This window comes from Penaeus monodon, chromosome 31 (genome assembly GCF_015228065.2).
Source record: "Penaeus monodon isolate SGIC_2016 chromosome 31, NSTDA_Pmon_1, whole genome shotgun sequence".
Classification (NCBI taxonomy): domain Eukaryota; kingdom Metazoa; phylum Arthropoda; class Malacostraca; order Decapoda; family Penaeidae; genus Penaeus; species Penaeus monodon.
Window position 1 is genome coordinate 25242692 of NC_051416.1, and position 272 is coordinate 25242963.

The following is a 272-nucleotide window of genomic DNA, read 5'->3' on the forward strand; positions in this document are numbered from 1 at the left end:
CCGATAAATAAATTGACAAATGACAGTAAAACATTAACAAACAAAAAAAGACCAGAGGAATACAAACATAAACAATATAATATAATCAACATAAAACTAGTGAAACTATGAATACATGGCTAAAAAAGAACAAAAAAATTGTAAAGAAAATAACATGTGGCTAATTAAAACAACAAAAGATCAATAAAAAATTAAACATATGACATAAAACGACTAAAAAAATTATCAAATACAAATATAAATCTAGTAAGTTAAAAATATAGTATAATATG